Source organism: Tupaia chinensis, unplaced genomic scaffold (assembly GCF_000334495.1).
Source record: "Tupaia chinensis unplaced genomic scaffold, TupChi_1.0 Scaffold138235_1, whole genome shotgun sequence".
NCBI classification, from domain to species: domain Eukaryota; kingdom Metazoa; phylum Chordata; class Mammalia; order Scandentia; family Tupaiidae; genus Tupaia; species Tupaia belangeri.
Window position 1 is genome coordinate 953,431 of NW_006198133.1, and position 27,521 is coordinate 980,951.

The 27,521-nt window shown below is 42.1% G+C and overlaps 1 pseudogene; it reads left to right on the forward strand.

Annotated features, from left to right (window-relative positions):
- LOC102490554 (dnaJ homolog subfamily C member 2-like) overlaps positions 1-7,563 on the forward strand; it is a 63,340-nt pseudogene extending 55,777 nt beyond the window's left edge.
- The last annotated feature ends 19,958 nt before the right edge of the window (positions 7,564-27,521 follow it).

Genomic DNA, 27,521 nt, shown 5'->3' on the forward strand with positions numbered 1-27,521 from the left:
CCTCATTGGAGGGCCACTGTTGAGGCCTCTTCAGAGTCTGACCTGGGGGTCCCAGAACTCCTGTAGCTTTCTGCGTATATTTGGAGCTGCCTGGTTGATAAATTTATCATTAAGAAGCAGCTTTCCCTCTTCTGAATTGGGGTCAAAGTTGTATACTTAATAAGAGCCCCCTTTAAATGCTCAAAGAAGACTGTGGGATTTTCTGGAGACCCTTGATCAATTGTGGCCAATTTGTTATAGTTTACAGGTTTTACTCTACTTGCCTTTAGGCCTTCTATGAGACATAAGAACATATGATCTCTTTGCCAAATCCCTTCTGGGGAGTTGTAGTTCCAGTTGGGATCTGCAGTTGGGACTGCTATATTTCCTATAGGATAAGTCGTATTTACTCTGTGTAATGAGTCCCCAGACTGGATAGCAATTTCTCCAATTTTATCCTTTTCAGTTTTAGTAAGTGCTTGGTTGAAAATGATAGATAAATCTCTCCACATTAAGGAAAAGGATAGGCCACCCTACGAAATCCTCCAAATACTTATTAGGATCCTCTGAAAAACTTTCAAAGTCCTTTTGTATTTGACAGAGATTACTCAAGTAAGCCTTGAGAGATTACTCAAGTAAATGGAACATGAATTTTCATGGGGTTTCCATTTAGACCGGCCACTTCCTGCAGTGGGCAAATGGGTTCTGGAGACTTAAGGTGACCTGGTTATGGAGGGAGAAAGCTTGGGGTTAAAGTTTTAAGTTCAGGTTCTAAGTCCTGTTTTACCATTTCTGGGAAAGGTGAGGAAGGATCATCTTTGACGGGTGGAGAAGCTGGTGATATACAGTCCAGACAAACCTTTGGGTTAGATCTGAGGGCCAGAAAAGCCTGAATGTATGGCAACTCAGTCCACATTCCCTGGTTCCTACATAGATTATGTAATTGGAGAATGGAATGATAATCTAAGGTCTCATTTCCTAGCCAAGTTATTCCCTCTGGCAACTTGTATTGTGGCCATGCAGTATTACAAAGGAAAATGAGCCTCCTCCTCTTGAGAGATTGAGGGTCAAATTGATCCCAGTGAGAGGATATGCCCCAGTGGGGAGTCTCTGGGAATCGAAGAATGATTTCCCATCTAGAAGGAGGGAAGAAAGAAAGAAAGGAAAGGAAGAAAAAAGAAAGGAAAGAAAGAGAGAATTTACAGGCATGCCTAGAAAGGTCCGAGGCGTCCCTAACAACGCTCCAGCGGTTTGCGCTAGCCCCGCCTAGAGTGAAGAGAATGGAGGGAGACGTCTCTCCCCCAGACCCCCGGAGTTAGTGCACCTATCCGAGGGCCCGTAAGCCTCTAAATATTTTGTCCCAAAACTTGGGACCATTTCCGAGAGTTCCTCTGAGAGCATTCCCAACCTTCTCTCTGGGTAATTTGAAAGGAGAAGTCAAAACCTATTTTCAGTGTCATGTGAGACTCGTCAGAGGTCAAAAACTCTTCCTTGTACTCACTAATATGAAAAAGCATTTAAAGAGGCAAAATGCCGTGTACAAAAAAAATGAATTAATGATAAGGGAAAAATTTGGGAAAGCTCTTGTCAACAAATTCCATACCCAAAATTTATAAATCTGAAAAAGTAAAGGGGAAGAAAGGAGATGAAGTACCCAGGGCTCCAAAAATCCAAGACCCAGAAGAAAAAGTGACCAGAAGTTAGATCTGGAGACTGTAGAGAACCCGGCAAAGCATAGCATAGTTTATACTCACAGACCTCGTCTAATGTTCGGGGGGAAGATTTGGTGGTTGCAGCGGGGAGAGAGAGAGAGCGGTTTCGAAGGTATGATCTGAATCACCGCGACATTTATGTTAACGGATGGAAAAGTGTTTAGCTGCGCTGTGAAATCCTTGGTTCTTTGGGTCCAGATCACTAAAATTAGAGATCTGTCCCTAGGCACAAAATGAAACCACAATCACGAATGAAGTAGATAGAAAAGAAAGTTTAATAGAAAGGAAAGGAAAGAAAGGAAGTACACCCCAGAGGCTTTTGGGTGGGCAGATTGCCAAGTGGCAACCACGCTTGATACTGGTCAACCGTTCTTATTACTTGAGGTCATGAATATTCATCAGTGGGCGGCCCCCTTACGCTGCCTATGTTCTTCCTTTAAATTTGAATCCACACGTTCTCTCCTGCACCTGCGCACCTTCCTCACAGGCAGAGTGAGGAATTTGGTCACCTAATTGTGTACGCCCAGAGTGAGCCAGGCTGCCCCAATTAGATTGCCCAATTAGATCGCCCAATTAGTCTATCGTATTAATGACCAAATGCTTGCTTGGGTCCTTTTGACAAAAGAAAAATCTATGAACTATCCCTGTATGCTTCCCTCAAGCCTCAAGGAATTAATATGGCAAATTGCCTCACCCTCCTGGCACCTGGAGCTAGGTGAGCCTTTTGCTTTTCTCTTAGGGCTGCCCTCTCATGGCTAACTAACTGCCTACCACAATTTCTCACTTTCTGTCTGTATGTCTCTGTCTGGTGAGCACACGCGCCCTATAGCGAAAATCTCAAAACAAACAAACAAACAAACAAACAAAACAGCATGGTATTGACACAAAAACAGGTGGGTCAATGGAATGGAATAAAGACCTCGGAAATAAACCCCAAAGCTTGCAGCCAATTGAGTTTTGACAAAGGATACCAGTCAATCCCCTGGGAAAAAGAAAACCTCTTTAGAAAATGGTGCTGGATAAACTGGGTATCCACCTGCAGAAAGATGAAACTGAATCCTCATCTTCACTATTAACAACAGTCAACTCAAAATAGATCAAAGATCTGAACCTAAGACCTCAAACTATAAAAATACTGGTGGCAAACCCTGGGAAACTCTGGGAGATATTGACGTAGGCAAAGACTTCTTAAATAATATTCCCAAAACACAGGCAATGATCCGTAAAATAGACAAGTGGCACAATATGAAACAAAGAACTTTCTTCATAACAAAGGACACAGTAATTAGTGTGACTAGACAACCCTCAGAATGGGAGAATATTTTTGTAAAATGTGCCTCAGACAAGGGATTGATAACAAGAATACACAGGGAACTCAGGTGGCTTACTCAGGAAAAAATTATTAACCCAATTAAAAGATGGGAAAATAAGGTGAACAAAAATCTTTCTAAAGAAGACATACAAGCAGCCAAGAAGTAGATTAGGAAATGCTCACTATCCCTCATCATAAGGGAGATGCAAATTAAAACCACGATGAGATACCACCTACCCCCTGTCAGAATGGCAAAGATTAAAAATACAAAAAGTGGTAAGTGTCATGTACATGTGGTGAAAGGGGAACTCTCCTACACTCTTGGTGGGAATGTAAACTGATTCAGCTACTGTGGAAAACAATATGCAGGTTCCTAAAAGATATACAAATAGAACTACCATTTGATCCAGCAATCCCACTTCTGGGTATCTACCCACAGGACAAGAGAATACTCAGTTGTTAAAGTACATGCACATCAACGTTTATTGCAGAATGATTCAAGTCCCTTAGACCTGGAACCAACTCAAATGTCCACAAACAGATGAATGGATGAAAAAGTATGGCACATGTACTCTGTGGAATACTATTCAGCCATAAAAAACAACGCCCTGACATTTGATAGAAAGTAGTCAGATAAAGAGAATCTATTGCTGAGTGATGCAAGCCAGGATATGAAAGAAAGATATTGTACGTATCCATTTAGTATACACTGACTATCCACACTTTATTGTAGAGATCGAAATATTGGAGGGCATGAAAGCAGTGAAAATAGTTATGGATGCTGAAGGCAGTGTGGGATGGGATTGGAGAAGGGAATAGTATAGAGAAGGATAGCAAGAGAGCAAACACAGAGGCATGACATTAGTGGGACACTGAAATGGTTCATTACCTGCTGATGACAGCATGTATAGTATTCTCAACTGAGAAGTATTTTATGTTGGGTAAATTCACTTTATGAGCCAAATGATATATAGTGATTAAATGCTTTTTAAAAAAATAAGACTAATAATAATAATCTGAAAAAAATGATGAAAAGCTATTTGATGATGATGATGTGGATAGTAATGTCTTTGTCTTGACTGATTTGCATGGTATTCCTGTTGGAAAAAGCAAAAAGCAATGTAATATGCTATAAAGATATATGTGATTCAATGTAATATAAGAAGGATTATGATAAAAATACATAAAATTTTAAAAAGAAAAAAATACACGTAGAGGCATACTAACACACACAAAAAGTATGTATCACACTAAAAACATTTTAAATAAAGAAATAAATAAATAGAAAGAAAATAATGCTGGGTGCATGTGTGTATGCCCAAAATCCAGGGATGAGAATGGAGGGAAATGGACTGCGGTGTGGCCATAGCCCATGGAGGGTGATTCGTCACTTTCCCTTAACTGTCTCTGTCTTTCTCAGGTGAGTACAGGAGCCCTATGGCAAAAACCTTTAAAAAAATGGATCGACAATGTGTGGCATATATACTCTATGGAATACTACTCAGTCATAAAAACAAGACCCTGACTTTTGACAGAAAGTGGATGAATATGGAAGACTTACTACTAAGGGAAGCAAGCCAGGCTATGAAGGAGAGACATCGTATGTCTCCACTTAATATATACTGACTGTCTGCACTCTATAGCCAAAACTGAATGACTAGAGGTTATGGAAACATAGAAAGTGATTATAGATACCAGATACAGTATGGGCAGAGGATAGGTGAAGGAGGAGAAAAGATATTAAGGAGAAAAATAGAGAGGCGAGGCATTCATGGGACAAAGAAATGGGTTATTATCTATTGAAGATAATGTGTATTCTCAACTGGACTGGTGAGAAATGTATTTATGTTGGAATATTCACTTTACAAGCTAAGTGACATATGTGATTGAATGTATAAAAGAAATTGAAATAAATATATTAAAAAAATAGTGATCAGCCCCTTGGTAGTAGCATGTGGGGTGGGGGGGGTGCAGATAGGGCTAATGAAAGATGAACTTTATTTGATTAAAACTGTGATTCAGCCCCAGCTTCATTAAACTCTTGAAAAAAAATCTACAAAACCAGCCACTGTTATTTTCAGACAGAAGAAAAAGCTTAAATTCTCTGAAGCATAAACAAAATAAAACAAAAAATATTCAAAAAAGAAAGAAAGAAAGAAAGAAAGAAAGAAAGAAAGAAAGAAAGAAAGAAAGAAAGAAAGAAATGATTGAACCCTTTTGGTGACTATACGCCGAAGAAACCCTGAGATTGCCAACAAAACTACACGTGACTCTCAGGGTTTTGCTGCCAGAGCTTTTCCTAGTTTCTTGCCCAAGAGCTATGTACCTGTATGCTGCCTCTGCAAGCTACAGGGAACACATTTTGAAACTGTGAATGCCCATAGAAGGCCATCACAGAGTTGAAGGTAAATAGTTACAACCCCATGCTTCCCTCCTTGGAGGTGGAGGTGGGCATGCACAGTGGAGTGACAGCTGTCTCTGAAGAAATCTCTGCACCAGCCTTCCCTCTGCCCACACTCCAGGCTCTCAGATACCCTCGATCTTGGTGAGGCTCTCAGGAGTTATGTAATCATTCTGACACATTTTTTTTTGTAAGTTGTGCGGGTGGGGATTTTTATTTTTTTATACTAACTTTGATTAATGATGTATAATATATTGGCAGCTGGTTGACACTGAAGCAGAAAAAGTTTCATTCTACAGTCCTACCACACCATTTAAAAGTTCTGAGGAGCCAGCAAATAACATACTGGTTATGCTACACTATCTGTGGTTGCTGGGCTGCCACATGGCTGACTGTGGTTCGAGTCCTGGGTGGCTTGAAAATCACACAAGGTAGTATGCCCAAGATCCAGGGAAGAGAATGGAGAAGAGATTATGGCATGGACATCCCCTCTGAGGAGGTTATTTGTCTTTCCCTTTCACTGTCTCTGTCTCTCTATCTCTCTCTCCAGTGAATGCACATGCCCCAAGACAAAAAAAACTCTATAAAAAATAAAATAAAAAAAGTTCTGGGGAAAGTCAGCCCCATAGTGCAGGGGCCAAACCTAGTCAGATACAATATAGTTGTTGTCCAGGGTTCGAATCTTGTCCCCAGTGGCATGAAAAACACAGTGTGTGTGTGTGTGCATCTGGCCAAGATTTTGATGGGTTGGAGAATTGGAGGAAAAGGATCATGGGATGACCAGGCCGTGTTTCAGGGGGGATACATGCTCTTTTTCTCTCTCCTGTCTCTCTAGTGTATGTGCAAGCACACTCTGGCATTAAAAAGAAAAAGCCAGGAGGAGACAGGCCTATGAAAAATGGTTTACAGGACCAGCAGGTAGCATAATGGTTAAGGTGTTGGACTCTCATATGGCCAACATGGTTCAAATCCCAGGCCCAGGGCTTGAAACGCACACTGGACTTGTGTACATGGATGCAAAATCTTGAGAGGAAAATGGAGGAGAAGGGATTGAAGCATGGTCTTCCTCCCTGGGGGTGGATGGGGTGATTTCTCACTCTTCCTCTCTGTCAGTGAACATGCCCTATTGGGAAAAAAAATTTTTAAAAAGAAAAGATTTAGGTCCCAGCAGTGGCACCACTGGTGTGCAATGCAGGAGCCACATGGGAGGCCTTAATTCAGGTCCTGGGCCAACCTGAACATGCCAGGCTCATAGAGGCATGCTGGGGCAGGGGGGTCATGGCGTGTCTGTTGAGGGTACCTATCTTTCTGTCTCTCTTTTTCATGAAGGAAGTACATTTGAAAATTAAATTGAATACAATTTATTTAACGCTAGAAGGTTTGCTCTGTAGCTCTAGTTCTCTCTCTAGGCATTCATTAGATAGGAGGATCAACGAGCTACGACCACATGGAGAATGGCTAATCAAACCACGTCTGCGCACAGAGGTGATCTGTTGTGTGATTCTCAATGTCAGGCTGAGGGCAGAAGGCAGGGCCAACACATGTTCCCAGTTCCGCAGAGATATCGGACATTTCAGAAAAGAGTTTCTTTCTTAAAGGCGATTCAGCATAGGGTCACATTAGGAGTTATCAGAATAATGACCTTGGCTAGGCAGAAACAGATCAGGGAACTAGCCTGGAAAACTTTCAGGAGGTACTATGTGACCATCTGTATTTTGACTCAAAACAGTTCCCAGCAGCAGGAGTCCTACAAGGTGCAAGAAGCGGGGAGCAAGCCAAAAGAAGTGAACAAGCCAGAGGTGGTCCAAGGACTGGACTTTGGATGAACAAAGGGTCTCCACCAGGATGAAAAGAGACCCTGGAAAACAGATGAGGCTGGCTTCCCCCTCTTGGTACTGGCCCACTCTGCCACGGGATGAAGCTCCATCTCAGTAAACCTGTTGCTCAGCTTGTCTCCTGACTGTGATGGGGGACACGGGCTTCAATTTTCTCAACCTAACATGCTTGGTGCTGTGACCGGACTGCACAAGGTAAACTCTGCTATTTTCCTTTTACTAGCTGTCCTTTAGGCGTTTCCCACATGCTTTGGCTTCTTCCAGCCCAATGCATGGCACACCTTGTAGGCAGCTCATCCAGGGCCAACCCCAGGCACATTTGGAGTCCCCTCCTGTCTTCCTCCCTCTCCCAGTCGGCTCGTCAGAGCTTCTCAACCAGGGTGCAAAGACCTGTAGGGACCCAGCCCCTAGACAGGGAGCGGAGTTCTTCATTCCCATTCATGAGGCTGAGCCAAGCAGAAGCTTTCGCTTTCACCTTCTGGCTTGATGGAGATTCTGGAATCAGTCACTGGAGATGGCAGAAGTGGTAGCCAGGGCTACCCCTCCTTGGTGGGCTTTGAAAACCCTCAGATTGAGGCCAGGAATATCCTGGCCTATTAGCAGGGCAAGTCTTGTCTCATTCTAACCTTTTCCCTTATTTTCACCTTTCCGCTATGTCTAATTCCGTGTCCTCCCCTTCCATCGCTCTCACCTACACACTTTGTACCCCAGTTGTTTTCTTCGGCTGTTGTATCTTCACCCCACTGAGACACTTCATCCTGTTGCCTCTCTAAGTTACTGGGGAGATTCTGTGCCAACGATCTCACTGTGAAATTCCTGACGGACCTGCTTCTGGGGAAGTGGGGTTCCCCTGACCCCTGTGGGTCATGGGGTGTCTGCTTCCCCCAAGTCATCGTGGTTTCCCCTTCATCCCCATCAGCACCACACTTGAGTCATCAGAAACGGTAGGACACTGCATTTCTTTTTGTTGTTGAGGCCCTCAGGCCCTCACCGAGGGGAACAGGTCAGGAGGCCTCTCCAACCTCCACTTTGTCTTTCAGACATGATGTACAGATCTATATGGCCTCCGTCTATATCCCCCTTTCCTCTGGATTCGTAAGCTGTTGTGCGACCCACGGGTGTGACACGCTGGGCTATACTGGACATGCACTGCCAGGACTATTTTACTCTATTGCACCCACCTTCGCAGCTGTCTCTTCTCTTGCCTTGGGTTTTAGGTTGGTGCACTACATTACCTCCACTCCGGTATCCATGGCAGGACCAGTGTTCCTACCTCTGTTTCCTGGCCATGATAGGGAATCTCCTCAATCCACGTATATCTCCTACTCTATGTCGCTCCACGCATGGGTTCTCATTGTGATGCTGGGTCATACTGTTAAGTGCTTTGACAGCTTCAGGGTCTCCGAAAATAGCCCGGTTGCTCATCAGAGACTGATGCTGTTCCGTCTTGACTCAGGACATTGGCTCTCAGCACCCATGGGGGGCTTTTCTGATGCCAGGATGCTGGGCTCTTGCTTTTCTGTGTGCTCTACAGATGGGCAATCAACTGACTATTCCTGTGGACACCCTTTGACATATATCCTAGACAATCAGAAACTACCTGACCCATAAACTCTTAAGAAGAAGCAACTCATATTCTTTTGCAACATCACATGGCTTCAGTACAAGCTGGAGCCTGGAGAACATTGGCCCATAGGTGAGAACACCAATTTTAATACTATTCAACAATTAGATTACTTGTGTAAATGGTTGGGGGAGATGGGGATGGATTTCATACATACAGTGTTTTATGTGTTAAGAGATATGGATACGCCTGTTCCACCTTAACTCATGCTTCTCCCCTACTGGCTCAGGGCACCCAGCTCCCCAGGCTCTTTTTTTTTAGAGAAGTTTTTGCTGTAGGGTGCATGTGCTTGCCAGAAAGAGAGAGACAGAGAGACAAAAAGTGAAAAACCACCCCCCGGGGGGGGGGGATGACCACACCGCACTCCCTTCTCCAAACTCCTCTTGGGATCTTGGGCATGCACACACATGTGCTGGGCGTGAGTTTAAGCCACCAGGTCCAGGTCTCGAACTGCAGTCCAGTGACGTAACCATTATGCCATTTGCTGGTCTAACCCTCAGGCTCTTTTGATACAAAACCTGAGGTCTTCCCACCTACTAGCCACTCAGAGCGTGCTCCTCCTGTGTCCCCTCTATACTCAACTCTCCCTTTCTCTCCGAGGCCCCAAAGGTGACTTGCCCTAGAGTTCATCGTTCAGTCTGGAGTCTGGAGGAGAATTTGGTCCTATACAAGTTCACAAGCCTTTTCTCTTACTGAGCTTAAACAGATAAAACCTGACTTGGGCAGTTTTCCTGATGATCCTGATAAATATATTGATGGGATTCAACATGTCTCTCTGGCTTTTGAACTTACCAGGAAAGATGATATTAAACCAGAGTGAGTAATCAGAGAGGCAAGAAAGTCCACTACTGCTGGGACCAGCAGTTAGCGTAATGGCTATGTCGCTGGACTCCCATGTAGTCGACTGCGGTTCGCATCCCGGACCCGGTAGCTTAAAACTCACACCGGGAGCGTGTGCGTGCGTGCCTAAGATCCTGAGAGGAGAATGGAGGAGAAGGGATTGCGGTGTGGCCATCCCTCCTGGGGGGTGATTTCTCGCTTTCTGTCTCTCTGTCTCTGTCTGTCTGGCGAGCGCATGCGCCCTATAGAAAAATCTCTTAAAAAAAAAAAAAAAAGAAAGTCCACTACTGCTTTGCATATGTCTGACACCCAGTACCCCACAGGAGAATTGACTGTAACCCCCACGGACCCTATCTGGGATTCTAACTCTTATATGACTCTAGTCATTGTAACCATTTTCTTGTATCTTGGCTGGTCTTATGGCAGGAGGCTAAGAAGTTATAAGCTATTCTAATGTAACAGCTGTTAGTCAGAGAACTGATGGAAACCCAACTACCTTTATGGAGCAATGGTGGGTAATCCTTACCGAATATACAAATATTGACTTACATGTGTACGACAGACAAGTCATATTAAAGGACAAATTCTTGTCCCAGTTGACTCCTGATATTCAAAGAAAATCACCTAGTCTGTCCTAATTTCCTATTCTGTTTTTTTTCTCTCTTTTTTTTTGTTTTTGAGAGGTTTTCACTGTAGGGCACGTGCGCTCGCCAGACAGCCAGAGAGAGACATAGAGACAGAAAGCGAGAAATCACCCCCCAGGGGGGATGGTCACGCCGCAATCCCCTCTCCTCCATTCTCCTCTCAGGATCTTGGGCACGCACGCACACGCGCCCGGCGTGAGTTTTAAGCCACCAGGTCCGGGATGCGAACCATGGTGGACTACGTGGGAGTCCAGCGACATAGCCATTACGCTAACTGCTGGTTCCCCTAATTTCCTATTCTGGACCCATTTCTTGAACTAGCATAATGGATGGGGCCTGGGATAGTGTCCCCAATGTTGGGTTAGCACTCTAGAGGCAATGACATCCTCCTCATGGATGTATAATCAAAATGGCTTAGAAGGGTCTGGGAGTCCTAGGGCTGATGCCTGAGTAAGCTTATCTTTTAACAATTGCTTGCCCTAAGTCTGTGCCTTTCCTCATACCAAGGGATCAGATTCATTGTGGCCTTTTAATCATTCATAAAGAGGCTGAGCCATTTCCCTCTTTCGGAATCCGTATTCAACAACATCCAGTTAATCCTAAGAAAGCTTTCAACGGCCTTCTAGTAGAGGGCTCAGGTAGCCTTTGGATTCCTTGAATTCTGTCTGGGGAAAGGCACCTAGCTCCCAGACTCATAATATATATTTTTACACTTTTTCCCATAGTTAAATATTTTGTCTCAGAGATTATTCATTATGCCAGCTTGTCTTTGCTCTCTATTAGGCTGAGCTATTCTTATAAAAATTGGCATTTAGAAAGAGAGAGGCTATTTAACTGCAAAGAACAGCCCCATCAAGTAGGGGGAACAAATAACGTGCCTTTTCAAGGCTGTCCAGTCACTCAAGCTGGTGGCAGCAGTGCACTGTAGGGGACAGCAGGCGGGAACGCCAGACGTTGGCAAGAGGGACCAAAGGCAGATGACTGCAGAACAGGCTGCCACGAGAAGCCTCTGCTTGAGGACGCATTAGTTCACCAGTATCCTCTCTCACAGTTCCCCATACTCTGATGAGGGGGCTCAGGAAGCATCAAGACTAGGGCTTCAGCTAGATTCCTCAGATGGCTTCGGAGGAGAGTCTCCTTTGGCTCCCTTAACATTTTTGATGGGAAGTAGTTAATTCTCTACATGCGTCTACCCACTTGGGAGAAAAGCCTACATGTATTCCCTTAACTAAAGCTTTCAATGCATAAAAAATATCACAAGTATTGGGAACCAGCAGTTAGCATAATGGCTATGTCGCTGGACTCCCACGTAGTCGACTGCGGTTCGCGTCCCGGACCCAGTGGCTTAAAACTCAGGCCGGGCACGTGTGCATGCGTGCCCAAGATTCCGAGAGGAGAATGGAGGAGAAGGGATTGCGGTGTGACCATCCCCCCTAGGGGGTGATTTCTCACTTTTTGTCTCTATGTCTCTCTCTGTCTGTCTGGCGAGCGCACGCGCCTTATAGCAAAAATCTCTCCAAAAAATAAAAAATAAATTAAAAAAATAAAAATAAAAATAAAAATCACAGATATTTAAACAGATACTGCAATTATGTCAGATTAACGCCCCCCGGGTATGAAAAGCCTTAGCTGTCAATCCAGCCCAGCGACTAGGTACCTATCCTGAAGACTGGCAGCTAGAGTTTACTCAAATGTCTCCAGTTATGGGATCAGAATACCTACTAGTTTTGTGGGCACTTTTACTAACTGGGAGGAGGCTTGTCCTATGCAGACTGAAAGGCTACTGAAATAGCTAAGGAACTGATGGAGGAATTGATCCCCAGATTTGGTATGCCTAAGACACTCCAGCATGAGAATGGTCCTGCCTTTACTGCTACCCTACTGCAGGCTATTTCCTCTGCTTTAGGATTCAAATGTAATCTCCATTCAGGACTTGTAGAGTGCACCAATCAGTCCTTACAAAACACAATTTGAAAAATAACCCAGGACACTGGAATAAACTGGAAAAATTCTTTCCTAATGCTTTACTCTGGTTGTGTTCTGCGGCCAAAACATGTCTGGAGTTGAGCCCTTTTGAAGTACTATATGGGTGACCCTTTCTTTTCTTTTATAAGGAATTATTAATTATTATTTTTCCTTATTTGACCAGAGAGATAGAGGGAGAGAAAGTGAGAAAGCAAGCTACTAGGTCCAGGACTTGAATCACAGTTGGCCATGTGAGAGTCCAGGGTCTTAACTACCACACCACCTATCAGCCCCCTGTGGGCGACCTTTCCCGTATGGAGACTTTTGACTTGACGCAGACACCCTAGCCCTCACTAACTATGTTATATCAGTAATCACATTTCAATAGCAATGTAGGGAGCTCAGAGTTAGAACTCCTAGCCACAGAATGCCAAGCTCCTTGGTAAACCAGGCACACTAGGACTGATGAAAACCTGGAAAGGTGGGTCTCCCGATTCATGGCTACAGCCTGAGAGAGACCTTATCCAACTCCTATCAAAGTTCTAGGAATTGTGACTTGGATATGCCACTCTTGGGTAAGCCCTGAAAGGCAGACACTCCTCACCTGCTATCCCTCAGGAAACCTGTGAGCCGATTGATGACCAAATGCTGTTGTTTTGGGCACCTCACAAAGAGAAGGAAACAACACGGCTATTCCTCCGTGTGTACTTGCCATCTGCTATGTACTGGGCCAAAATGCTTTGAAAAACCTTTCTCAATCTATAGCCAGTTCAGCAAAACTTTATGAATGCTGGATCTGTTGCCCTAAACCTCAATCTGGATTTTTTCATAGAGACCCACTAATATTACCTATTCGTAACTTTACCTCAGAACCAGCTTCTTTAATAATAATAATAATAAAAAACAGAATTCCAAAAACGAGCTACTTACAAAGTAAGGGTTGTACATGTGGGACTCCTCCCCCCTCCCCCCCCCCCCCTTTTGCTCTCCCTCACCTCCAAAAAATAAAAAATAAATTAAAAAAATAAAAATAAAAATAAAAATAAAAATCACAGATATTTAAACAGATACTGCAATTATGTCAGATTAACTGCCCCCAGGTATGAAAAGACTTAGCTGTCAATCCAGCCCAGCGACTAGGTACCTATCCTGAAGACTGGCAGCTAGAGTTTACTCAAATGTCTCCAGTTATGGGATCAAAATACCTACTAGTTTTGTGGGCACTTTTACTAACTGGGTGGAGGCTTGTCCTATGCAGATTGAAAGGCTACTGAAATAGCTAAGGAACTGATGGAGGAATTGATCCCCAGATTTGGTATGCCTAAGACACTCCAGCATGAGAATGGTCCTGCCTTTACTGCTACCCTACTGCAGGCTATTTCCTCTGCTTTAGGATTCAAATGTAATCTCCATTCAGGACTTGTAGAGTGCACCAATCAGTCCTTACAAAACACAATTTGAAAAATAACCCAGGACACTGGAATAAACTGGAAAAATTCTTTCCTAATGCTTTACTCTGGTTGTGTTCTGCGGCCAAAACATGTCTGGAGTTGAGCCCTTTTGAAGTACTATATGGGTGACCCTTTCTTTTCTTTTATAAGGAATTATTAATTATTATTTTTCCTTATTTGACCAGAGAGATAGAGGGAGAGAAAGTGAGAAAGCAAGCTACTAGGTCCAGGACTTGAATCACAGTTGGCCATGTGAGAGTCCAGGGTCTTAACTACCACACCACCTATCAGCCCCCTGTGGGCGACCTTTCCCGTATGGAGACTTTTGACTTGACGCAGACACCCTAGCCCTCACTAACTATGTTATATCAGTAATCACATTTCAATAGCAATGTAGGGAGCTCAGAGTTAGAACTCCTAGCCACAGAATGCCAAGCTCCTTGGTAAACCAGGCACACTAGGACTGATGAAAACCTGGAAAGGTGGGTCTCCCGATTCATGGCTACAGCCTGAGAGAGACCTTATCCAACTCCTATCAAAGTTCTAGGAATTGTGACTTGGATATGCCACTCTTGGGTAAGCCCTGAAAGGCAGACACTCCTCACCTGCTATCCCTCAGGAAACCTGTGAGCCGATTGATGACCAAATGCTGTTGTTTTGGGCACCTCACAAAGAGAAGGAAACAACACGGCTATTCCTCCGTGTGTACTTGCCATCTGCTATGTACTGGGCCAAAATGCTTTGAAAAACCTTTCTCAATCTATAGCCAGTTCAGCAAAACTTTATGAATGCTGGATCTGTTGCCCTAAACCTCAATCTGGATTTTTTCATAGAGACCCACTAATATTACCTATTCGTAACTTTACCTCAGAACCAGCTTCTTTAATAATAATAATAATAAAAAACAGAATTCCAAAAACGAGCTACTTACAAAGTAAGGGTTGTACATGTGGGACTCCTCCCCCCTCCCCCCCCCCCCCACTTTTCCCTCTCTTACGTACCCGCTTTGTCCTTCCCTCACGTTGGTTCTAAGAGTGAGCATATCATCTTTCACCCTAATTCTAGCAATGCTCTGCCTGTCTGAATCTGAAACCAAGAATAATATGGTTTACTATTGTATAAAGGAAAGCTTTTTGTAGTAGCAAGGCTGAGGCTACCGCGGAGCCCAGAGCCTACGAGTTAAATGACACACGTCCTCAATGGCTAGTCCAGGTAGGCTGGCCTGAAATCAGAGGCAGCAGTGGAGTGTGCTTCCACAGGCTATGCCTTTGTCTGTGGGGCTAAGGGAACCCCTTGGACTTTTGACTGCTTAGGAAGTCCTGTAAATAATGGCCAGTGTTAGACCAGCTGATGGTGTAATGGTTACATTGATGGTCTCCCACATAGTTGAGAGTGGTTCAAGTCCCGGACAAGTCCAGTGGCTTAAAACTCATGCCCAAAATTCTGAGAGAAGAATGAAGGAGACCGGATTGTAGCATAGCCATCCTTCCTGGGGATTGATTTCTCACTTCCTGTTTGTCTCTGTTTGCTGAGCCCATGTGCCCTATAGTAAAAATCTCTCTTAAAAATAAGTAAATGAATAAATAGGGGCCAATGTCTTTCAGCAACTTTGATTGTTTCAGTCTCCATCCACCAAAAAGACGAGACTAAGCATTGGGTCAGCACCCTGTGGCTAGTCACTTGTGTTACCAGGGCCTGACCTGTAGGTGTCCCAGACAGTGATGCATACTTTTTTGGGTACAGTCTCTTGGCTTGGTGGGGAGTTGCTGCTTATCATTATGTGCTATGTGATATATCAAAGACTGTCATCATGACTAATGAAACTGCTATTGCCTCACTACTTTACAGACTTTCTTGGACTCCTTGGCAAGAGTTGCCCTTGGCAGCCATATTGCTGTAGACTACATGTCGGCAGAACAAGGGGAGTATGTGTGACTGCTAACTCCTCATGATGTTCCTACATCAATTCTTCCCAGCAGGTTGAAACAAGTATTGAAAAACTGAGACAACGCAACCTGGCTACCACAAACGTTGGGTCATCAGACTCCATTTCTACTAGGACTCCCTGATTGGTTCTCTAGCTTATTTAACTGGAATTTTTTCAGTGTCATACAGACTGAGAAAGCTTCTACTATTTCTTACAGTTGGCATCAATTAATATTACATTATATTTCCTGTTTTTATTCTAGAGGTCTTTCTGGCCATAGGCCCCATCTAATGACCCTGACTGTCCAAGTGTCCTCCAATTGCTCTTCCAGCCCACTAGATGAACATGGCAACTTTCATGTTCACAACAACCTCCATGCTCATGGCTATGACGTAAATTAAGGAGATGGGACCTTTCCCCACATTGCCCCCATTCAGTAGGAAGCAGCTAGATGAACTATGACACCCAAAGCATTGGGTCCCCTATCCCTTGAGGGGGTATTACTTGGGAGTTGATTGGAATGGTGCCCTTGGTTAGGTAGATGTAGATCAGGGAACTAGACTGCAGCACAAGGAAACTTGAGGGAGGGATATGTGACTGTCTGTATTTGATCCATCTCTGTTTTGACTCCCAGCAGTGTGAGTCCTACAAGATAAAAGAATGAGGAACCAGCCAAAAGACAAATTAACAAGCCAGAGGTGTTCTAAGGACACACAGATGAACAAAGTGTCTCACCCAGGATGAAGGGAAACTCTGGAAAAGAGATGAGGCCAGCTTGCCTTCCTTGATACTGACCCTCTCTGTCTATAGGACATATCTCCATGTCATAAACCTGGCACTCAGCCTGTCTCCTGGTCCTTCAAGTCTTTGCTGCAACAGGGAGACATGGACCTCAGTTTTCTCAACCTGATGGTCATAATTTGTCCTCCTGAAGATTATCATCTGATTCGTCCAGAGACTGTCCCATTGATCCTGGGCTTCCTGACTTTGTAGTTATTCTGCAGGACTTTTCTGATATGTGTGAAAGGTAGATGTGAAGGCAGGAGAGGATTTCATCTTAAATAACCTGGGCTCAGTTCTGTGCCTACAAAGGCCAAGGAAAGTCAAAGAACAGAAAATGATTTGATATCGCTCCTCACAGGTCTCTCGACGAGGTAGTAGACAGTCTGAGTAATGTCTTGTAGATAAGGGAACCGGAACCATGTAGCCATGAATGTGTGAGGGAGATAAGGGATGAGAAGGGCTGGCATGCTGGATGGTCAACAAGCAGAAAGGGGTGTGGGCCCAGTTTGTGACAAGAAAGAGGAAGAAGCCCTGCAGTCTCTAGGGCACAGGGGGAGGGAGGAGCTTGATTCAGCCTGATTCAGCCTGCACCTGATTCAGCTGTGGCTAAGAGCAGTGTGGGGAGCTCCTGCACTCCCAGGCCAGGGCGGCTCTGAGAGGTGGGCCTGAGCTGGAAGGCAGAGGTTCTGTGAGCTGGCAGCATAGAGGTAGGTGCCGAGTGGGTGTGGGGAAGTCCACTGGGAAGCAACCGCGTTGGGACCTGGCCAGGATACCCAGGAGCCAATCTACAGAGCAACTGCTGTGTTGAAGCATCATTGTAAAGACAAAACTGATGGGGAGAAATGTATCTCTCTGAAGTCCTCCAAGAGAATACTGCTTATAGCCAAAAGTGATATTCCAAGTTGTTCAGGAGTGAGACCCCCAAGGTCATGCTCAGTTTATAGCAGATGTTTGCTAAAGTGACTTCTGAGTCATGTGGACTTAAAAACACTGCAGAGTTTTTATGTTGCTGAATGAAGTATCTCAGCACAGGATTAGAGTCAAACTGAAGAAAGCATTTCTCCTTTAACAAATGTTTTTGTGGGGCCAGCAGTTGGAGTGGTGGTTAAGGGCACTGGACTCCCACGTGACTGACTGCGGATCAAGTCCTGGATCTGGCAGCTTGTTTTCTCACTTTCTCTCTCTTTCTCTCTCTCACTCTGTCCCTCTCTGGTCAAATTTCAAAAATAAATAAATAAAGTTAAATAAAATAATTATTTTAAAAAAAGATGTTTTTGTGAGTATAATAACTTCTTTCCCAAGAGTATGGTGTAAGAAGGGAAGAACAGAGTAACTTTTCAGGGGAGAAACCTGGCTGTACGGCGTGGGCCAGGTGAAGGCAGTGGGATTGGCCATGTTCAGTCTTGCTGAGAGCGTGTGCTCTGGAGGCAATGCAATGAGCATGTCCACGATCTTTCTCCAAGAACATGTCATCCCAGGCCAACCATGAATTGCCAAGGAGGGGACATTCTACAAAATGGCCCATTAGTGCCCCTCAAAGTGACCAAGGTCATCCAAAACAAGCACAGTCTGAGAAATTGTTCCAGCCCTGTGCGACACAACTACTTGTGATGTGGTTGGGATCCTAGAAGAGAAAAAGGAACATAGCTAACAACAAAGTTCTTCTGAGCACACTTCTATCATTTCGCACATTAACCAATCAATGTTCCAGTTTAGCAGTTTCCAGATTGTAAATATTTTTAGTGAATGGTCTTGTTTTTCCAAACAATACCATACATGGAAGCCCATGGCACAAATCAGATAAAGACAAGACACTAGGAGGACTTGGGTCGAGATATACTCTCCCATTCAGGCCCCAAATGCAGAATCGGTTGAAGGTGCTCTGAATACCCCACTCGTGCTAGGTACGTGTGCTTTCATGCCCAACTTCCTGAGAGGAAAATGGAGGACAAGGGAGTGAAGTGAGCCCGTCCTGATTTGGACACGTTGATTTGTCACTTTCTCTTGGTCTCTCCAGTGACAGCATGTGCTCTACAGCAAAAATCTCTCTCTAAAATAAAATAAGAAACAACAACAAAAACCCACTTCTGGGTTGGTCGACTGCCATGTTCCCATGGCATTGAATACTCACACCTTCTACATGACTGCTTTCTTTTTCTTTTTCTTTTCTTTTTTTTTTCCTTTTTCTTAGTTTTTTGACATAGGGTGTGCATGCTTGCTGGAGAGGAGGGATACAGAGGGATAGAGAGTAAGAAATCATCCCCTGGAAGGATGACTATGCTGCAATTCGTTCTCCTCCACTCTTCTCTCAGGATTTTGGGTACATATGCCCAGTGTGAATTTCAAGATGCTATATCCACTGACTGAACCACAGTCAGTCCTGTGGAAATCCCGCAGCCATAACCATTACACCACCTGCTGGCCCTATGTGACTGCTTTATGTCCTCGTTTCTTCTAGACCATAGCCTGAAATGCCTTCACCTGCTTCCATTACCATTGGGTCTGTTAAAATAATTATTTCTTCAAATATCACCTCTTTTTCTTAGGATTTATTTATTTTATTTATTATCATTTTTTAAGAGAGATTTTTGCTATAGAGTGTGTGTGTTCATCTGAGAGACAGAGAGACAGAAAGCAAAAAATCAGCCCCCCAGGTGGGATGGCCATACCACAAACCTTTCTCCTACATTCTCCTCTTGGGACTTTGGGCATGCACACACACACATGCACCTGGCATGAGTTTAAAGCCACTGACTCTGGGATTTGAACTACAGTTGATCCCATGGGAGTATAGCATCCTAACCACCATGCAACCTGCTGGCCCCAATTATCATTATTTTTAAATATGACCAGAGAGAGACATACAGGGAGAAAACGAGAAAGCAAGCTACCGGGTCTGGGACTCAAACCATGGTCGGCCATGTGGGACTCTAGCGTCCCCACCACACCATACCACCCACCAGCCCCAAAACCTCTCTTTTGTGAGGGCTTCTCTGATTGCTTCCCAGAAGTCATCTGCCACTCCCACAGGTTCTTGGCTCTCGATTTAAACTTCTTTTGAGACATTTAATGCACACTAATGTGTGTCAGAATTATTAGATTATATATGTCATTCCTCTCACTAGTTCATTAGTCTGTAAATCCCTTGAGGGAAGGACTTGTGGTTTCCATATCTGTGTGTTCTCTGCAGCCATTAGCATGATGCTTGCTCTGGGCAAGCTTTCGGGAGTGCTTCCCGAGTAGGTGAGTGGGTAAAAGGATGACTGTCTTGGGTTTCCTTCAGCTCGGACTGGCATTTCTGCTCTTGACCTTTAGCGTCCCTCTGATCATTGAGATCTGTTGCTTCATTCCCACCCTCTTTGGCCACTCGTGGCTGCCTGTCTTCCCAGTACCCATGACTGAGGAAGACCAAGGGACACTGTGTCTCAAGGGCATTAGATTGCATCCTGCCTTTCCCCGTCCCCCACTTTCCATTCAAAGTTGAGTTCAATCCCTGTGGCATTACAGGACTCAGTATTTGTTTGCTGAGTTACAATACCTGAGAGTGATTTTGAAAGAGAGCACTAGTTTAAAGCCCAAACTGTGTTTGCAGACTGTGTCTCTGTAGAGAGTCTGCTACAGCCACGGCACGGTCACCAGGGTGTGGTGGCCTGTTTCCTCCGAAAAACCTGTGCTTTTCCCATTCAGACTGGGGCCTGCTGCCTGCCTCCACAACTCGGCACCCATGTCTTCACAAACTTCTCATGTACGCTGCTCATTTAGCCCGATTTCCCCCTTAAATGCTATTCCTGATGATGATTTACATATATCTATTCTCAATGAAAATGTTGGAGAGGAGGAGTGTGATTTCCCCAGACCCTGCAGTCCTTTACAGATGGCCCTAAACAGAACCCAAGAGTCAGGCAGTGCAGGCCACAGCAGGTGGGGCAGGCGAGGGCGTGTTTGTTGAGAGGGTGTCAATGGTGATGGCTTAAAGATGAGGGAAAGTGGGGGAATAAGTAGTTAACTTAAAATCATATGAAGGCTATAGCATGAATTTCCAAACCTGTTCACCAGTTTTTCCTGACATGACATGAAAGGTGAAATGTCCTATCACACACATAATAAAGAAAGGCATTGAAAATGCTTTTTTTTTTTTTAGTTTAAAATGACATAAATTATATTCACTATAAAAGATTCAAATACAATAAAAAGCATACTGAACAACGTGACTTAGCAGTTGCCTCTAACACCTGCTTTCCTTCCCAGAGGCTACCACACTTTCAAGTTTGTTGACCATCCTTAGTCTGTCTTACACAGACAACTACGTTATCCTCTATTATTTTAATGTAATACTCATTATACATAGGTGGTTGTGTGTATCTGTGAGGACTTAATTTCATCAATAAGTATCAAAAATAAATGACTTAGCCAAATGAGCATTTGTACATTTACTTTAAAGAATTATTTATTTAATTTATTATTATTATTTCACATGAGTTTCGCCAGAGGAGAGAGAGAGAGAGAAAGAGAGCGAGAAAGCCACCAGATCCAGGACTCGAACTGTGGTCAGCCATTTGGGAATTCTAGTGCCTTAACCACCTGGCCACACCGCAGTCCCTTCTCCATTCTCCTCTTGGGATTTTGGGCATGGAAGTGCATACGCCCAGTGTGACTTTCGAGCCGCCAGGTCTGGGACTCGAACGCTAGCCCAGTGAGTATTTATTTTTATCAGATAATTATAAGTCCAAGACTGGTTGGAAGATCCACAGCGCCATGAGGGACCCAGGATCTTTGTATCTTTCCAATTCTATCCTTAGTTGTAGCTTTTCTCCACACACTTGTTGTCTTAGGACCCCAAAATAGCTGCTCTATCACCAACATTTTTCCACATTCTAGGCAAGCAAAAGAGAAAGGACAAAGAACAAGGACTCCCTCTCCTACCTATCAGTCTGAATGCCGCCACAGGCCATGTAAAGGTGCAAAGGGGTCTGGGACACAGGTTATATTTTAACTTCTTCAAATGCTATCCATCCTGCATGTATAAGACTAGTTCACCTTTATTTTGATTAACCTCACCATACAAGATTTCAATAATGTATACTCTTTGGTCTACCTAACCAGCCAGATTGCAATAATTTATTCTTTTATTCATTCTATTAACCTTCATTAACTATGAGCTGGATCAGACAGAAATGGAAGAAAATGTCAGTGGTCAAATTGTGGACACTTAACAAAAAGATTGCTAAAGAGGATAAGTTAATGTGAAAATGAGTATTTATGGGCTAACAGGTGGCATGGTGTTTAAAGGTATGAGACTCCCACATGACTGATCATGGTTTGAGTCCTAGACCTGGCAACTTGCTTTCTCACTTTCTCTTTTTCTCTATGTCTCTTTCTGGTCAAAGTAAATAATAATAATATTAAAATTAAAATGAAATAAAAGTAATTCTTTAAATAAAAAGTATTTATTTAGAATGAAAAAATAAATCATAACTATAAAATTTTGAATAACTGACATGTCACAAACATGACAAGATCTAAAAAGCAACAATACATTATAATCAACTGCCTCTCATTCTTCTATAACACTTGCCTGCTACATTTTTGATTGAATAGTTTTTAACTAGTCCTTCATATAACAATTATTTTGTCATATTTTCTGGAAAACTTTGAAAGATGTTCAGCATTTTCTTCAACCTAGCTGAAAATTTTGTTCTTTACTATTGACATATTTCAAAATTAATTTCTGCTTCATAACTCATATTTGGTAATGCCATGTAAATATTCAGGATACTGTCAAATTTGGAGGAAGTTCTATTATCAAGGTTTTTTAAATTTATGAGCTATATCATGATTTGGAAATTTTCCAAGAGGCTAGTTCTGGCTCCTAATACTTTAAATTTTGTTAGGTGCCCACAGTTCTCTGCCTCTGGGACTGTGGTAGGGAACACGTTCATGATGAGAATGCTGGCCCTACTCTTTAGGTGAAAAGTGGCATGAGACTCAGCACAAAGGTTGGGAGGATTATTCTTAGAAGTCATTCCACTTCCTGTCTGGAAATGGCTAGCAAAACGCTACCTGTGGGAATTATAGTGGACCATATGAAGATAGTGAATACATTTTTTAAATCTCCACTAAATGTATTTCCAGATAAATTGTCCCATAGCTGGATCCCAAAAATGGTCATGGCCACTTCAAGGCCAAGAGGAAAAGTATTATAAAGGGAAGTAGAATGAGAAGTTGTTGCAGATTGAATCAACCATAGTAAAATATCTATTAAATTTTACAAAAATTCTTCACCATATTGCTAGGAAAAAAAAAAATGTGAGCAACTTTAAAATGAGTCTGAAAAAGGGAAAAAAAAAAAAAGGAAAAAGAAAAGACTACTGAGCATCCTTTTTAGCACACCCTACTTGATTGTCTAACTCTAGAGGGGTCTTTGCCTTTTCATTGTTTTTGAGCTACTTTGCATTTCTGTAAATATTGCTGTCTCAACAAATGCAAATGTATATTTGAAGAATACCATTGATTATCACTATGTGGTTATTGACTCCTTTGGGGTCTGTCTGTAACTGTATCTCAGCAATTAGAATTCTCTGTGTGTGTGTGTATAAATAAAATATGTACATCGTATAACACCTCCTTTGAACTAGTTTTAATCTCTTATTGGTTCCTTTATTAATTAGTGAGTTAAATAAAATCTTTCACATATTTTCTAAAAACAAAATAAAAATTTAAAAGCTGAATATGTTGACTCCCTAAATAAGATCAAGGACCACTGGTGAGGAGAATGGAAGCCATAGATATTGAATAGGCACCTGGCATGCCTTCTGTAATAAATTTTTCTCCTCACTTAACACTATAGCCTGTAACCTTTCCCATGCTAGTACATTCCTTATTCTTGTTAATGACAACATGGCACACTGGTGTATGGCTCTACCACAGTTTGTTTAAATGTTTACCTATGAAGGCATTTATCTATTTTATTATTTTTAAATCCAACAGTACTAATATGGATATCCTAATTTTGTATTTGTTATTTTGTATGCATTTGCTTATTAAGGTGTCTACAAATTGAATAAGATTCAAGCTTTCAGCACCTAAAATCTATTCTTAAATATTTGACAATATCCTATTTTTATTATCTTCTAATATCTGAATTTAGCAAACCAGCAGGTGGCTTGGATTCTTACATGGCCAACTGTGGTTCAAGTCCTGGACCTGGCGGTTTGAAAATCATGTGTATGTGCACCCAAGACCTCAGGAGGAGAATGGAGGAGAATGGATTGCTGCGTGGCCATCTGCCCTGGGAGGTGATTCTTTCTGTCTCTCTCCAGCAAGCAAGCACACACCCTAGACCAGCAACCAAAAAAAAAAAGAATTTAACTATTAGTTGATACTTCATATTTTCCAAAGAGAACATAATTATTCTACTAGTACTTAATATATAACAAGTGCTAGGTATGGTTCTATATACCTTCCTCTGAAATTAATTTAGTCCTCACAATGACCCTATGGGGTAAGTGTTATCATAATTGATATCTTACAAACAAAAAAGCTGGAACACAGAAAATTTAAGGCATAATGTACAAAATTAGTGGCAGGGCCATTTTTTTAGTTTTATTTCTCCCAAATTCCAAAGATACATTATTGTTTAATATAATGATACATAAAATGTTTGTTGAATGTAGAAAAATAAGGAACCCATTTCTTAAATCACAACTTACATCTTAATGAAAAACAATACAAGTGAGAAAATATCATTAAAATTCACTCAAATGAACTTATGATTCACTCAAAAATTTTTTTAAATAAAATAATCCATGGTGAATTTTTGTGGAAATGCAGCACACCTCTCTAGGGCAGTTGGATTCTCTACCAGCTAATGAGCTGGGCTGCAAGCTTTGTGAGCAAAATACAAGCACCATGAAAGTGTATGTACTTTTGGATTCTTTTCCTGTCTCCTGTCTGCTACTGCCATTCAGTTTCCACCAACTAGTTCAAGAGAGCTAAGGGAGTTGGCTGCTGAAGGAAAGCATCTGGGAATCCTTCCATTGGTATTCCCCTACCTCTCTAATGTACTTTCGAACTCCACAGTGTACAAATACTGCTTCTTTTTTTTAGTTGCTTATTTCCAGCCCAGTCTTAGGTGTATTTCAACCTGAGAGGTTATTAGAGGAACCAGGCTCTTGAACCTGCATAGATACATCCTATTATGATTGTAAGATGCAGCCCTCTTCCAAGAACACACCTGGGAAAAGAGTTGTTCCTTTCCCTGACACGACAGAACATACTCAAAAAAAAAAAAAAAAAGGAAAAAGTGTGTAATTTATCAAATGACTAAAAATCAGTGGAGAGCCAACTGATCTTTGACAAAGGATATCAGTCAATCCATTGGGAAAAGGAAAACCTCTTTAGTAAATGGTGCTGGAAAAACTGGGTATCCACTTGCAGAAAGATGAAACTGAACCCCCATCTTTCACCATTAACAACAGTCAACTCAAAGTGGATCAAAGATCTGAACCTAAGACCTCAGACAATAAAACTACTTGTGGAAAATGCTGGGGAAACTCTGGGAGACATTGGAGTAGGCAAAGACTTCTTAAATAAGACTCCCAAAGCACAGGCAATAATCCCTAAAATAGACAAGTGGGACTATATTAGACTAAGAAGTTTCTGCACAGCAAAGGACACAGTAACAAGTGTGAACTGACAACCCTCAGAATGGGAAAATATTTTTGTTAAATATGCCTCAGACAAGGGATTGATAACCAGAATACATAGGGAACTCAAGTGCCTTATGCGAAAAAAAAATGATTAACCCGATTAAAGATGGGAAAGTGAGCTGAACAAAAGTCTCTCTAAGGAAGACATACGAACAGCCAAAAAGCATATGAGGAAATGCTCGACATCCCTCATCATAAGGGAAATGCAGATAAAAACCACAATGAGATACCACCTAACCCCTGTCAGAATGGCAAAGATTAAGAATATAAAAAGTGATAAGTGTTGGCGGGGATGTGGTGAAAAGGGAACCCTCCTACACTGTTGGTGGGAATGTAAACTAGTTCAACCACTGTGGAGAACAATATGGAGGTTCCTCAAAGATCTACAAATAGAACTACCATTTGATCCAGCAATCCCACTTCTGGGTATTTACCCAAAAGACAGGAGAACGCTCAGTCAGAAAAGTGCTTGCACATCCATGTTTATTGCAGCATTATTCACAATTGCCAAGACATGGAACCAACCTAAATGTCCACAAACTGATGAATGGATTGGAAAAGTGTGGTATATATACTCTATGGAATACTACTCAGCCATAAAAAATAACAAGACCCTGGAATTTGATAGAAAATGGTCAGATATGGAGGATCTATTGCTGAGTGAAGTAAGCCAGGCTATGAAAGAAAGATATTGTATGTATCCACTCAATATATACCGACTATCCGCACTCTATAATAGAGAGCAAAAATTCGGAGGACATAAACACAGTGAAGGTACTTAATGAGAATAGGACAGTGTGGAATGGGGTAAGTGAAGAGAAGAGGATAGAGAAAGATAGCAAGTGAACAATAGAGAGACAGGACGTTAGTGAGAAACAGATAGGGGTTATTAACTGTTGATGATGACATGTATAGTATTCTCAACTGGATTGGTCTGAGAATGTAATCCAATGTAATATAAAGAAGATTATGATGATGACAATAAAAAAAAGAAAATATAAAAAAACCCAAAAAACAAAAAATGAACTTTAAAGAATAAAATGAATGTTATCATCATAAAAAAAAAAATCAGTGGAGAGGCACACGACATTTAAAACAATAAGAAAATACTTCTCCCTCAAGAAAACACAACAACTCCTCACCAGTCACAGACAACACAATAGAACTTGCAGAAATGTGAGAAAAAGAATTCGAAATATTCAGTGACAAAATTAAATGAGATGCAAGAGAAAAACAGACAACCAACTCCAGGAAATGAAGAAATCATCTCCAGGAGATGAAGACTTGAATGAGGAGATAGACACTGTAAAAAAAGAATTAAACAAAACTTCTAGAGATGAAGACTCTAGGAAATCAAATAATAATATAGGAAATTAAAACCTCCTTCAAATGTGTTAATAGTAGATTTGAACATACAGAGATCACATTTGTGATCTAGAAGACAAAACTTCTGACTTAGACAAAACCAACAAAAAGAATAAAAAAAAAAAACCCTCTCTCCCTAAAAATGAGGCTAATCTATAGGAAATACCAGATACCATTAAATGCCCGAATATCCCAATAATTGGTATTCCAGAAGGTGAAAACTCTAAAAGGAGCATAGGAAGTCTATTCCATAAAATACTTTCAGAAAACTTTCTAAACCTAGAGAAACATTCAGAGATCCAGATCCAAGAAATACAAAGGATCTCAAATAGAATCAACATAAGAAGATCCTTTCCACAGTACATCATAGCCAAATGGTAAAAATGAAAGCCAAAGACAAGATTCTAAAAAATGGCAAGAAACATCAAGTTTTTTTTTTACAGAGGTTATCTCATTAGCCTGACACAATGCAAACAAGGAAAGATAAGAAGGTACATTTAGAATGCTAAAAGAAAAACAATTTCAACCAAGAATACTATACCCAGCAAGGCCTTCCTTCATATGGGAGGAACAAATCAAATCATTATCAGATAAACAAAACTGAAATACTTCACCAACACTATGCCAGCTATTCAACAAGTACAGAAGGGAGCACTACATCAGGAAAACTACAGAGAGAAAGAGAAATAAGAGAACAAAACCAAACAAGTACATGGCTAAAAAAATGGCAAGGATAAGTCAGCAAATGTCAATAATCATGCTGAATGTTAATGGATTAAATTCTCCAATTCAAAGACTGGCTGAATAGATTAAACAAACAGGAGCCTTCTATGCGCTGCCTACAAGAACACAGCTTATGGATAAAGACAATCATAGACTGAAAGTGAAGGGCTGGAAAAATATATTCCAAGAAATGGAAATCAAATAAAAGATTGGAATTGTGATACTGATATCAAACAAAATAAGCTTTAAGAC